The sequence below is a fragment of the Callospermophilus lateralis genome, chromosome 4, assembly GCF_048772815.1.
Source record: "Callospermophilus lateralis isolate mCalLat2 chromosome 4, mCalLat2.hap1, whole genome shotgun sequence".
In the NCBI taxonomy this organism is placed as follows: domain Eukaryota; kingdom Metazoa; phylum Chordata; class Mammalia; order Rodentia; family Sciuridae; genus Callospermophilus; species Callospermophilus lateralis.
Genome location: NC_135308.1, coordinates 97,588,041 through 97,601,389, shown reverse-complemented (window position 1 = coordinate 97,601,389; position 13,349 = coordinate 97,588,041).

Here is a 13,349-nt window from a genome sequence, read left to right as displayed (position 1 = left end):
ACACAACATCTTTGTTTGTATGTGGTGCTGAGGATCGAACCTGGGCCGCACGCATGCCAGGCGAGCGCGCTACCGCTTGAGCCACATCCCCAGCCCCAGAAATTTTATTGTTACCAAATTTATTATTATTACCAATCTATTATTACCTAAGAGTTTTTAATTTATAGAATAGAATAATATTTATAGAAATATAAATAGAACCAAAAAGGACACAGAAGAACTAAAGGAAGAGCCACTAAGTTGAGAGTCCTTCCTTGCCCTGAGTCTCTCCATCTTGTCAATCACAAATTGTCAGCAATAAAACTTCCTACATATTTCTCTCTCTCTCTCTCTTTTTTTTTTTTTTTTTTTTTGTGTGTGTGTATGGAGCTGGGATACCCAAGGCCTTGCATATCCTAGGTAAGGGCTTTACCATGGAGCCATATCCCGAGCCCTACACGTTTCCTAAATCTGTTCTCCATTTTCATAGTTTGCAGATGTAGACTGATCTTCCTCCCCTATTAACTAGCAGCTACCCAATTTCCCCTTGACAATCAAGATTAATCAGTTCAGTATAGTGACCTCCTTCCCTCTGCTTATTTCAGTGGCCTGAGGAACCCAAAATTATAAGGGAAAGTGTTTGCTCCCAAATTAGTAGAATTATGTCAGTGCTCAGAGGTGAAAATATCCTTTCCTTGGACCCTAGACCCTCAAATTTTTTCGGAAGTGGATTATTATGCTTAAAAGTGAAAGTCATGGCTGGGTGCCGGGGCTCATTCCTGTAATCCCAGCAACTCGGGAAGTGGAGGCAGGAGGATGGTGAGTTCAAAGCAGTCTCAGAAACTTAGTAAGGCCCTAAGCAACTCAGTGATACCCTGTCTCTAATAAAATACAAAATAGGGTTAGGGATGTGGCTCTGTGGTCCAGTGCCCCTGAGTTCAATTCCTGGTACACACCCACCCCCCGAAAAAAAGTGAAAGTCTTGGACCGAGGCTATGGCTCAGTGGTAGAGGGCTCACCTGGCATGCGTGAGGCACTGGGTTCGATCCTCAGCACCACATAAAAATAAAATAAAGGTATTGTGTCCACTTATAACTAAAAAATACATATTAAAAAAAGTGAAAGTCATACAATGATATGTTGTGGTGTGCATTGATCAATACAATCAATGAATTATAGGCATAGGTTATAGACTATAGGAGTAAGATTTTGATAAGTAAAATAAGATAATAGAAAAAAGCAACTGTAAGCCATAGGAAATAAGATATAAGATAATAAGTATAAGGTAGTGAGTTAAAACCAGTTACAGGGCTGGGGATGTGGCTCAAGTGGTAGCGCACTCGCCTGCCATGTGTGCAGCCCGCCGGGTTCGATCCTTAGCACCACATACAAAGATGTTGTGTCTGCCGAAAACTAAAAACTAACTAACTAAATAAATAAATAAAAACAGTTACAGATAAATATAAGTCAAGAAGTTAACACAGGCATAGATAACGTTAAATCAGTATAGCCACAGACAAGTGTATTGGCATGATCACATAGCTTTGCATCTAGACATAAGGTCTCTAAGAGATTAGTAATAAGATGATAAGTAAATGTGTGTGTAGGCCCAGAGGTGAACTATAGTCCAAGTGAGCATTAAAGAAGCTACTAAAACTAGTTGTATAAAGCAATTGTTTTTTTGTTTTTTGTTTTTTTGTTTTTTTTTTAAAGAGAGAGGGAGGGAGAGAGAGAGAGAGAGAGAGAGAGAGAGAGAGAGAGAGAGAGAGGGAATTTTTCTTAATATTTATTTTTTAGTTCTTGGCGGACACAACATCTTTGTTTGTATGTGGTGCTGAGGATCGAACCTGGGCCAGACGCATGCCAGGCAAGCGCGCCTACCACCTGAGCCACATCCCCAACCCCTATAAAGCAATTGTTATGGCAAAACTGCTTGGTCACTTGTAACAGTTTCCTTTTTTGCTGGAACATAGAAAATGGCGTCACTCTGGCTATCCATGAACAAACAGGTGTGACCGTGGAGACTCCATCTTAGCCTTTTCTGTTCCTGCTCCTGTGAAAAGGCTGCTGTATGACCTATTTCAGAGGAAACAAAATAAAACTTTTTTCTTATAAAAATTTGTTTTTCTGTACTTTGTACCCCGCAAGATGTGCCCACCCCAAAATACGTTGGTCCTGGTGGTCTGTATGGCTTTGAAGTAGATTCTCGCCCCGTTAACCACCTGCTCGAACCCAGGATAGGGTTGTCTATAACACCTGCTTAAACCCAAGATGCGGGTCTCTGAGCTGCTCTGCTAACTGCTGTTTTAGCTTCCGTGATTGGCTGGCTTGCTTGCATGATGCTAAGGAAAGTCACTGAGCTATAGTTTTCGTTGTTAAACTCCCAAGACACAGGCCAGAAAATTGCTGTTTTCCCACAGAGCATCAGTCTCTACGGGTGACAGTCCCTGGTCAGGTAAATAAAGCTCTCTCTTTTGTTTAAATTCTGACTTAGAGTTGTTTCTGAGTGGCTCCCTATAACTATATTATTCAGTATTAAGAGGAATGGCATGTAATCCCAGTGACCTGGGAGACTGAGGCAGGAGAATCACAAATTTGAAGCTAGCCTTAGCAAGTTAAGTGAGACCCTGTCTCAAAATTGAAAAAAGCTCTGGGGATGTAGCTCAGTGGTGAGAGCTTATGGGTTCAATCTCCAGTGTTGCAAAAAAGGGAAAGAAAAAAAAAAAAGAAATGAAGTACTGACAGATGCTACATCATAGATGAACTGTGAAAACATTAATATACTCAGTGAAAGGAGTCAAACGCAAAAGGCCACATACATATTATGATTTCATTCATTTTGAATGTCCTCAGTATGTAAATCCATAGAGACAGAAAGTAGATTAGTGGTTGTCAGGGCCTGGGTGTGAAATGTGGGTGAAGGGAGAGTAGATAGATAATGGACATGGAGTTTGGGAAGCCATGAAAATGTTCTGGAATTAGATAGTGCTGATAGGCTTATACTTTGTGAATATATTACAATAAGAAAATAATCAAGGAAGTGTACACTTAACTATTTTATTTATTTTTTTCCCTCTAATGCTGGGAATTGAACTCAGGGCCCCATACAATGCTAGGCAAGTTCTCAACCACTGGGCTACATAAGCAGCCTTGAATTATATACTTCATACTTTATGTGTATATATGAACTACATCTCAATTTTTTTAAAAAGGGAAGAAAAGTAAAAGAGGCCATTCCAAACTTTTAACTCGGGTGTGTGTGTGTGTGTGTGTGTATGCATGTTTTTGTACCCAGAATTGAATCCATGTTCTCACACACGTAATACTTGTGCTTTACCACTGAACCACACCTCCAGCTCAACCCTTGGTTCTTTGGCTCATGTATTTGGCTGTGAGGGAGATGACATCAAATATCAGCCACTGGGCCAAATTATATATTCATCCTATAAAGCATCTTCCCAATCCTGTAATCTTCCCTTGACTAGTAGTCACTGAGTTTGTAGCAGGGATTCCATCATTTTGTCAAACCAGATGCTTTGGGGTTGTTGGGTCTCGTGGCAATGCTAGTGAATTCTGTGAGCACCCATTCCATTCCATCAAGTCCTTCATTGTAAATAAGCTCCTTGTCTGAGGTGATTTGTATGGAATATACCTTCTGTTCAGTGCTGAGAAAATTTTAGGCAGGAAAGGCAAACCCATATCTGGAATATTTCTAATCCCAAGAGGACAAATCACTGTTCCTTCCATGATGGAAAAGGTCCAATATATCAAGTCTACCACCAAATGGTTCACGGGATCCCTGGAAAATGGTGGAGTATATCAGGGACCCACACAACTTTTGGTAAATAGGGAAAGTCCTTGCAGAGCCTCCTTCCCTGTTGCCATGCCATTTCATTTATTTATTAACTTATTTTGGAGGGTTATTGAGGGTTGAACCCAAGGTGATTTACCACTGAGCTACATCTCTAGCCACAGCTCCCCTTTTATTGTCATACTGAGAATGAACTCAGGGGCACTCTCATGAAGCCATGTCCCCAGACCTTTTTAGTTTTTTTATTTTAAGGCAGTATCCCACCAAGTTGTCCAAACTGACCTCAAACTTGTCATCCTTGTGCCTCAGCCTCAGTAGCTGGGATTATAGGTATGCACCAAGATGATCTACACCATATCCCTTTAATTGAGCACCAGAATATTTGGGGAAAGGCAGACTGCTATCCATAGAGTTGGAAATCTTGTCTGATTATTGAGAACCTGTTCTTCAGTGGATGCTAGATAGGGCATCTCAATTTATGTTCTGGAAGTTGTTTAATGCTGGATTTGCCCATCTGCCTTATGCCAGTGTGTTGATGCTGTAAAGATGAATTAATTGGTATCTTTCTTCTCATTTAGTTAGTCAGGAAATTACTGTTATAAAGACTGTGAAATATAGGGGGAAAAAAAAAAACAATGAAAAGGGGGATGGGCAACCAGGCCTGGTAGCTAACACCTATGATCCCAGCAGCACAGGAAAGCATCCCGAGGCAGGAGTATCCTAAGTTCAAAGCCAGCCTCAGCAAAAGCAAGGTGCTAAGCAACTCAGTGAGACATTTTCTCTAAATGAAATACAAAAAATAGGGTTGGGGATGCAACTCAGTGGTTGAGTATCTGTGAGTTCAGTGTCTGTGAGTGTGCAGTTCCCCACTGCACACTCACCCCCAAGAAAGGCAGGGGACAGGTTGGAGGAAGAGGGTGTAGCTCAGTGGTAGAGTATACACTTAGCATGAGGCCCCGTGTTCAATTCCAAGTACCACAAATCCAACCAAACAAACAAAAAGCTAGAGTTGTGGCATTTGGGGATGTTATTGTAGAGGTAAATCAAAAGCTATTTAAAAGAATTATTCTGCTCCGCCCCTGTTGGTAACATGATATAATGAAGTCGGCCTCATCACTGACTATGATCCCCTCTCAGTGGGGCTGTGTAGTGCTTCTGGCTGGAGTCAGTGTTGAACCACAACAAAGAAAAGACCATCGACTCCAATTTTAAATCAAATTAAGCAAGCTTATATAGTTTACACAAAGAAAGCTGGCCAGGACTGTCTCTTCCTAAGCCGGGCAGCTTAGGGAGACCAGTGCCCCCAGCTCTTCAGAAATCAGGTTTTAAAGCACAAAAAGTAGCAAAAGGGGTGTCTTGAGAACTTACAGCTAACAGGATTTTGACAAGCATAATAAAAAGGCAGATAGGTTAATGTTCTACATGGCTGAACATTTCAAGGTAGGGAATAAATTCAGATCCCAATATCAGAATTTATGAGGGACAGCTAAGGTTTTAGAGAGGGTTGTTATCTGGTCAGGGGGAGCCAGGATTTATGAGGCGCCACTAAGGTTTTAGAGAGGGTTGTTATCTGATCAGAGAAAGCCAGGCATGGGTGAGTTCAAGGCACAGACAGGAATTCCAAACAAGTTTAGAAATCTCAGTAATTTAGAGTAAAACAGAAATTAACTTTTCATGACTTTTTGACAAGATGGCTCCCAATCTTAAAATGGAATTAGACTGGGTTCATCATTCAGCATAAACCAGGACCTCACTTGCTCTTCTTCTGTTAACTACTGATGATACGTTTTTCAATAAAACCCAGTTTGTATGAAATGGCTGCCATCAGGCACAACAATATACACCTGTAATCCCAGTGGCTCAGGAGGCTAAGGTAGGCAGATCATGAGTTCAAGGCCAGCCTCAGCAATTTAGCCAGGTCCTAAGCAACTCAAGGAGACCCTGCCTCAAAATATAAAAAAGGGCTTGAGTTGTGGCTCAGTGGTTAAGCATCCCTGGGTTCAATTCCTGGTACAAAAAAAAAAAAAAAAAAAAAAAAGAACATGCTGCCGATGGCAGAAGGTACTGAGCAACTAAAGAAAGATGTAGAAATATTCAGAATTGCACAAAATGCAATTTATTAGGGACTTAAGAACAGAAGCATTTCTTCAGCAGCAGCAGAATGGGAGGATCCTCACACTCCAAGGCAGGCTGAAGGTGGTGACTCACAGCCAACCAGTATATACCTGGGCTTTCTCAAAAACTATTTTTTAAATTGTAGATGGACATGATGCTTTTATTTAATTAATTAATTTTTATGTGGTGCTGAGTATTGAACCCAGGGCTTCACACATGTAAGGTGAGTGCTCTACCCTTGAGCCACAACCCCATCTCAAAAACTATTAACATGTTAAACCTCAGTTAAATATTCCAGATGTCAGTGGGCAACACAAAATGCTTCACTGATTGTCTTAACAATTTTGTTTATGTTGGATATGGAAAGTGTCAAGCTGAAAATAATGTGGTCCAGGGACAGGGAATGAGGGAGAAGGCAAATTGATCCTTTTCCAATACATTCTTTCCCAATGACAAGACAGGCCCCAGGGAGGAGATATCCATCAAGTCTGAAATAACAGTTTCTAGAAAGAGGCCAAAGCATTGACGCCTCCCTAAACAAATTCTTTCACAGATACTGACCAGTGACCCCCAAACCTCCATCTGGCCCAGTAAAGATAGCCCAAACTGATGTGCTCATTAATTGACTCACCTCTCAGTGTAATCCCCAGAAGCATAAACTTGCCCTTTGGCTCAATTTCCACCATAAAAGTGAGTCCATCAGAAGTGTCACTCCATTCCGGAATAAAGGCTTTGCTGATTTGTGAAGTTTGCATCTGGCCTGGTCCTTTGGGGCTAACAGTTTATCCTATAGGGTCTGGAATGTGTGCCAGGGTCACCTACTGGCAAAGATATGGTTACAACCAAGATAGCTGTTGTCACACTAAGCTGGATCCTACAAAGGCATATGTGAGGACTGAGGGAAAGTCAGCAAAGCAGAAGGAATAAAGCAATAACTATCAGTCATTCCTGAGCTAGCTACTTGCTTATCTGTTTCAATTCTAACTTTAAGACCCGATTGGGCAATTCTCCTATATTCTATTTTTATTTAACAATGAAATACTGCTGTAAATAATAGTTTTATAATTTTTTTTTTCTTCTTAATGGAAACCCAGGGCCTCACCTATGTTAGGCAAAAACTCTATACGGAGTTACATTCTCAGTCCAAGTTGTAGAGTTTTGTGAAAATGACACTCCATTCACAATGGACAGTTCAGGATGCACGATTTTGTTTCCTAAGGACAAAGCCGGTGGAAAGCTATGAAGCTGCTTTTTATATGGTGAATACTGTACTGTCATCAGGGTTGGGGAGGGGTTGTGAGGATTGTCCCCAAAGCAGGTTTTCTTTTTTTTTTTTTTTTTTAAAGAAATATCTTTTTTTTTTAAAAGAGAGAGTGGAGGGAGAGAGAGAGAGAGAGAGAGAGAGAGAGAGAGAGAGAGAATGAATTTTTTTTAATATTTATTTTTTAGTTTTTCGGCAGGCACAACATCTTTGCTTGTATGTGGTGCTGAGGATCGAACCCGGGCCGCACGCATGCCAGGCGAGCACGCTACCGCTTGAGCCACATCCCCAGCCCCCCAAAGCAGGTTTTCAAGAGGCTTCTTGAAACAGATTCCGGAGGGCTCGGGCAGCTTGCACCACCGCTAAGGCCTGTTGTGTAGCCTTATCTTAACTTGCAGCCTCATAAAATGTGAGTCCTTGAGTTACCTGATAAATTAATTGCATAGGGCAGTATATCCACATGTGGCTTATGTTGCCTCCAAACTCTTCAGAGAGCATCAAATTTTGTGCCTCTTTCATTGTGGTGGATGTTGCAATACACACCAAACTACTGTCAGACCCTTAAAAACCTCAAGGATGTGGTTGGTCCTTGAATTTTTTACAACATTTTTTCTCATCCTCTGGCATGCATGTGTTTTATTAAGTTTCAAATAATGCCTATTCTGCTTGTCAAAGAAATAGACCAATGTTCTGTGGGACACCGCATTGCCAAATTTCACTTTATAACAGAAAACAGGATGCTCGAAGGCAGCTGTCTGAGCTCAAAGTAACCACAGCCAGATATGCTAATTGTTGGTTTATGCTCTAGAATTTGAAAGAATTATGATTAGGAAGTTAGATGGTAGCCAGGTGCAGTGAGCTCACAGAGAATCCAGATAAGGTCTCAGCCAGGCTTTCCCAGGGTCCTAATGATAGAATAACTCTCCTATCTGGGTGCAAGGCCTGTGGTGATCCCAAGGCTGAGACACAGTAGTGAAAATATTCCACCCATCCTACAAGGTTGTGTTACCCAATAAGGTTCATGTAGCCAAACACACAAAGCTTATTATTTAATATTAATTAAAATTTTTTAAAAATCTAAAATTCAGTTCCTTGAAACTCATATGTGCTAGCAGCTACAGAGCAGATAGTACATACAGACAATCTCAGAGCCCAGTGATAGTCACTTAAAGAGTGAATGGACAGGGCTGGGGTGGTGGCTCAGTGGCAGAGTGCTTGCTTAGCCCATGTGTGGCATTGGGTTGGATCCTCAGCACTACATAAATAATAAAATGAAACAAAGGTATTATGTTCATCTTCAATTGAAAAATTAAATTAAAAAAGAAGAAAAAAGAGTGAATGGACAGTAATAGGGAAAATGAAAAATCCAAGATAATGTAGCCTGAGAAAAGACAATGAAAAAGCACACTGAGAGCTTTCAACCCCCAATACAAATGTTTTTTTTCTTTTTAAGAGAATTTTTTAATATTTATTTTTTAGTTTTTAGCAGACACAACATCTTTTTTTGGTATGTGGCGCTGAGGATCGAACCCGGGCTGCACGCATGCCAGGTGAGCACGCTACTGCTTGAGCCACATCCCCAGCCCCCCCAATACAAATGTTTTCCTGATGCAAACTGCAGGCAGCAAGGAGGTGTTTCATCACACTTCAAGTGATAGCTTCTGGGGGCACTGACCTTCCTCAGAGTAAATCCTCTCCAGATTTGGAACACAAACCCCTGACCCAAGAGTTCAAATTCCTAAGCATTGACCCCTTCACTGATTGATAGAACAAACCCCAAATTCCTGGGTGCCCAAGAAAATTGATATTCCCACTAGACCACCTCTCAGGATAACCTATATAAGCCCAGGCCCTCTTTGTTCAGGAGCTCATTTTCCACTGGAAAGTGTGTCCCACCACAGCGTCGTTTCGTCCCTGTTTCCCCTGCTCCTGTGTGAAACTTCGTTCCTGAATAAAGTGCTGAGCTGATTCGTGAAGTTTGTGGTGTCCTGGTCTTTCTGTGCTAACACACAGGCTTCCTGAAGGCCTGTCAAACAAGACAGGGCATTTCCTACTCAGGTCATTTCCTGTTGGTTTTTGCTTGTCTGCACTCCACTCTACCAGTTTGTAGTTGTTGTAAAAGATGAATGGACCAGTACAAGGCTCTCTATCTCTGTTTCATATCTAATCACACCCAAAAATTTGCTCTTAAAAGGACTATGGGGTTGCAGTATAAGTAACTCAAAAAACAATTTAAGTGAATGATCCTCATTTGTGCCTGGTGGCAGAATATAAAGGTGGCTGCAATCTGAATCGGTGTTTTGTATTGTTTTGTTTTTTGTGGTGCGGGGGATCAAACCCAGGGCCTTGTGCATGTGAGGCAATCACTCTACCATGATATCTCAAGTGTATCTTAATGTTTATTTCTCAATCACTTCTAAATATTTTCTGGTATTTACTTATTAAAAATCTGCTTCACATTGGGGCTGGGGACGTGGTTCAAGCGGTAGCGGGCTTGCCTGGCATGCATGAGGCCCGGTTCGATCCTCAGCACCACATATAGACAAAGATGTTGTGTCTGCCAAAAAATAAAATATTAAAAAATTATCTTCTCTCACTCTTTCTTTAAAAAAAAAAATCTGCTTCACATAGCAAGGCATTCATGGTAGAACTTAATATCCTTATAAATATGCTGCTTACTATTAATTAACTTACCGATTCCTCCATCTGTTCACAGAGGGGGCATAGGTTGAGAGAATTCAAAAGAGCACTGGGTTTGAACCTTGTTCCGACACTCATTGGACAAGTTATTTAACCTTTAAATTTTTCTTTTTACTAAAAAACAAAACAAGGGCTGGGGATATAGCTCAGTTGGTAAAATACTTGCCTCCCATGCACAAGGCCCTGGGTTCAATCCCTAATACCACACACACACACAAAAAAAGCACTTCTTATATCCTAAGGATAGAGGAGTCTCATATAACACCTTTTTTTTTGAGAGAGAGATAATTTTTTTTAATATTTATTTTTTAGTTATCGGTGTTGGGGTTCGAGTGTGCAGAGTTTAGCTCCCTCAGGCCTGACACTTTGCAAGAGCTGTGGCTGTGATTTAGGTCAGCTGAGGCAAACCTCAGTTAGGAGGAGGAAACGTTCTCTTCCCCTTATCGCAAGTCACAAGTTCTGCATGGTTTGGCCAAGAGGAAGAAGCTTCCTGCATACTTGTCCTAGGAACAGTACATTCTAAAGAAACAAATGCATCCTCAGGGGAGTAGATAATGTCTACAAAGAACTTTAGGAGGGTACTTATCAAATAAGCAGGAACGATCTGAAGTTAGCTCTGTGTATCCGCTGAGGCATGTTATCTGGGCAATGTGGGCAAAGTGTTATTAAAGAATTGCTTGCTTTGTTAGAAGAAGAATATAAAAGGAACTTGCAAATAAACCTCAGCATGCAGTTGCAATTGCTGCCTTTGCTCTGCATCCCCTGTGTCCCGGTTATTTCGTGACCCTTACCCAGGGACCCGAACGCACTAGACGTTCACAATCGGCGGGCACAACATCTTTGTATGTGGTGCTGAGGATCAAACCCGGGCCGCACGCATGCCAGGCGCACGCATGCCAGGCGAGCACGCTACCGCTTCAGCCACATCCCCAGCCCTCATATAACACCTTTTATATGCTAGTCTATGTTATACAATGTAGTAGCCAGTAGCCAAAAATGTCTACTGAGCATTTGAAATGCTAATTAGGAAACACATAAAATATACATCATAACTCAAAGTCTCAGTATTGACAAAAAGAAAAAGTAATGTAAATGTCTTTTTTTGTACCAGGGATTGAACCAAGGTGTGCTTAACCACTGACACACATCCCCAGCCTTTTTTGTTTTGAGACAGGGTCTTGCTAAGTTACTGAGGTTGATCTTGAACTTGTGATTCTCCTGTGTCAAGCTCCCAAATCACTGGGATTATAGATATGAGCCACTTGGATATAAATGCACTTTTAAACTTGAATTCACCTACTTTTGTTTGCTGTTTTTAATGTGACCACTGGAAAATTTAGAATTACATATATGGCTCACATTTCATTTCTGTTGAACAGCACATGCTAGACAACAGGTACCGTGAATATGAATATAATTAAGCCAGCATGCCTGCCCTTAAGCTCCTAAATTGTCTAGATATTCAGAAGAAATATAATATTACCTGATAAGCATTCTTATAATATAAAAAAATCAACAAGGTGTGGCTGGGGTTGTGGCTCAGTGGTAGAGCGCTTGCCTAGCGTGTGTGAGGCCCTGGGTTTGATTCTCAGAACTGCAAATAAATAAAATGAAGGTCTATTGACAACTAAAAAAAAAAAAAAAATCAACAAGGTAATGAGAAAGAAAGAAACAAACAAAGCAAGCAAGCAAGCAAGCAAGCAAGCAAGCAAGTAACACTGGAGAGCGTGGCCTGGAGACCAGCATTAAAGGAAAATTCCTGTATGGGAAAACGGTGAATGAGGTTCTGTGCAACGGTGTGGGACTGTGCCCCTGCTGCTCGGAGGTGGTCCAAGGGTACTTGATACTCTTGGGATCTGTGCACTGTAGCTGTATCTGAAGTGCACAGAGTGGTGATAGGACTTCCCACCTGCAGCAATCACATGTTTGGGTCATTGAAATGTCTCCACAGGTTTTACTTAGGTGAGGTTGTCATACAAGTAAACTAAACAGTATGGCAGAAGAAAGCACAATCAGGCAGACAGGGAGAGCTGAGGCTTCACAGCACAGCCAGCTGGGCCCTTTGTCAGTCACACAGAACAGTTTGGAATATAAACTACCAACATAGCTGCAAAGTACTGTGGATTCAAGGGGTCCAAGCACGAATTTAATGAAGGGTGGGGTTTTTTTTGTTTTAACTTGTTAATGGACCTTTATTTATTTATATGTGGTGCTGAGAAGTGAACAGAGTGCCTCGCTTGTGCTAGGCAAGTACTAAACCACTGAGCTATAATCCCACCTCTTAGCTACAACTGGACTAGGTAACTGGTTAACTCAAAGGCACCTTTGAATATATTTCAGTATCCCATGTAGACAAATTAAGAGAGGCACCAATGCCTGCCATCACTGGCTAGCACAGTTCACATTGGGCTGCTACCAAGGCTTCTGATTCTTTTATCTAAGCACATCTGTGTGTAGGTCTGAAACACTTATCCTTGTCTTGGTCAAAGTAAGCACCAGGCTATTCCAGTCCAACAGAAAGATCATGCTCCCATTTCAGGTCTTCCACTGTCATTCTAAGATGGATCAATTTAGGGGTGAATTTAGGAAAGGATGAGGTTGGTAGCTTCTAGGATGGTGCAATTAATCCTATGCACCATAAATAATAATAAAGTCCTTGAGTAGCCAGCTTACTTTGAATGAGTTGGAATGTTGTGGCTCAATTTCAGTATTTTGGTGCTGGAGATTAAACCCATGGCCTAGTACATGTCACATACCTGCCTTCCAGCCCCTCTTTTTTTTTTTTGGTGTGTGTGTGTGTTTGGTACTGAGAATTGAATCCAAAGGCACTCTCCCACTGAGCTACATTCTCGGCCCTTTTTTATTCTTGAGATAGGGTCTAAGTTTCTGAGGCTGACCTCCAACATGGGATCCTCCTGCTTCATTCAGCCCCCTCAGTTGCTGGGATTACAGCAGGCAATAATTTTTTGAAGACTCTCAAAGTATAGGAAGCAAAAGCAAACATTGACAAAAGGGGTGCACTGCATTAGAAACAACCGAGGGAGGAGACAACCCACAGACTGGGAGAGAATGTATCTGCTACACACCCTAAAACGGATCAATACCCAGGAGACATATGGAATTCAAAGAGTAAAATATCAAAATCAGGAATAAAATATTAATAGAAAACAATTTTTAAAAGAAATTATTTGAAGATATTTCTCCAAAGAAATACGAATGGTAGGGCTGGGGATATGGCTCAAACGGTAGTGTGCTCGCCTGCCATAAGCACAGCGCTGGGTTCGATGCTCAGCACCACATACAATAAAGAAGATGTGTCCGTGGGAAAAAATAATAAATATTAAAAATTCTATTAAAAAAATACAAAGGCGTGAAAAAATGCTCGCTTATCTATCAAAAAAATGTAAATCAAAACTACAGTGAGATACAATAGCGAAATTATGGAACCAACCCAGACGCCCTTCAGTAGATGGATAGGAAAGC